General features: G+C 50.0%; 1 pseudogene; it reads right to left on the bottom strand.

The window, feature by feature from the left end:
* LOC103082345 (cullin-4B-like) overlaps nucleotides 1-1,117 on the bottom strand; it is a 2,854-nt pseudogene extending 1,737 nt beyond the window's left edge.
* Between the last annotated feature and the right edge of the window lie 482 nt (nucleotides 1,118-1,599).

Here is a 1,599-nt window from a genome sequence, read left to right as displayed (position 1 = left end):
TACGCAGGCCTCCCACTGCTGTGGCCTCTCCCGTTGCGGAGCACAGGCTCCAGACGCGCAGGCTCAGTGGCCATGGCTCACGGGCCCAGCCGCTCTGCGGCATGTGGGATCCTCCCGGACCGGGGCACGAACCCATGTCCCCTGCATCGGCAGGCGGACCCCCAACCACTGCGCCACCAGGGAAGCCTGGTAGCATTGAATTTTGAAGAACGTAAGTCCTATCCAGAAACAGAAAACTGCTACTGATCATGATCATTTGTCTGCAATGGTTTTGCCAACATCTATCGATCTTCTTTAGAAAAAGAACTCTATCCAATGAATCCTCTCTGAACTGATGAATTTGTGCTTTGATGTGATCTTCACAAATCTGTCTCAGCTGTTTGTACAAGTTTGCAGAAATCTTGTAGGAACAGAGATTTTTCCACAGCCTGATAGAGTTCTTCTAAATTGTTCTCAATTAAAGGACTATCCTGGATTAGCTTCCACTGCTTTTTTCAGTTTCTGCCATATTTCACCTGTGTAGCTTTCTGGTACTTTAGGCTTATCTTTAAAGTTCTTGATCACTAACTTCTTAGCAGAGCCAGGCTCGCTGTTAGCAAAGCTAGAGACGGTGGTGGAAGACTTGGCTAGGCCGTTTGCGTGATGCGCTGAAGCCACAGAAGAGATTAATATACTCTTATTTTTAAGTTGCTGCTGCTGAGATGTGGCAGCAGTTGGTGAAGGTGAAGAGGAGGAGGAGGATTCCTCAGCCATCTTCTCATCAAACCCTACACACCCCAGGGTGTCTTCAGAATGCAGCTTCTTCTGTATCGGTACGTGGCTGGGAGCAGCCACTGAAACCCCCAGGCAGGAGAAGGACGAGGTTGAAGGGGATGCCGAATCCCTGGCTTGTAAAGGAGTGGAAGAGGAGGGAGAGGTGAAATCAAAGTCTTCTCTGTCGTTACTACTGTTACTGCCGCTACTGCTGCTGTTTAACTTTCTCTTCTTGGCAGAGGTGAGTGGTGGCGCTGGTATTACACCAGGGCGGGGTGGTGATGGTATTACCATCAGTGGCAGATCTGACCTCCTGAGCAGCAGCGGCAGCAGCTGAGGGATTGGGGGAAGAAAAACCTGTTGGAAACACGAAAGTAGCGGGGTCAACAGGCAGAGGAGCATCAAAAACCTACGTTTATAGGCCTGCGTGCGTGTAGGAGAGAAGGTGGCAGTGCTAGCGGGGGAAGGGAAGAAAGAGAGGGGAAACACAGAGGAGAGAAGGGCAGTGAAGGGGGCGCTCCACCGGCGGAATGGGAGGGTTTGGGAAGGAGGATAGGCTGACACCAGGAGTGAGCAGAACAAGGGGGGGAGAGCAAATGAGGAGACAGACAGATAAAGGGCCGTGCCATCCCCCTCCCCTGCTTTTCCATCTCTCTCCCCACTTTCTGCAGGAGCAACTCAGTAAGTCTGTGAGGCTGCAGCTCCTCATCCTTTTCTCCCTCTCGGCTTGTATGTTTAGGCTTATTGTATTGTTCCAGTTTAGTTATTACCAATAATGTTATCTGGAAATTTATTGTATATGTCATTTGTGCATTTGTGCACACATTTCTATTGATTATGTTCCCA

The sequence above is a fragment of the Lipotes vexillifer genome, unplaced genomic scaffold (assembly GCF_000442215.2).
Source record: "Lipotes vexillifer unplaced genomic scaffold, Lipotes_vexillifer_v1.1 scaffold13, whole genome shotgun sequence".
NCBI classification, from domain to species: Eukaryota; Metazoa; Chordata; class Mammalia; order Artiodactyla; family Lipotidae; genus Lipotes; species Lipotes vexillifer.
Note: the sequence above shows the minus strand (reverse complement) of the source record. Positions and strands in the feature narration are given on the sequence as shown.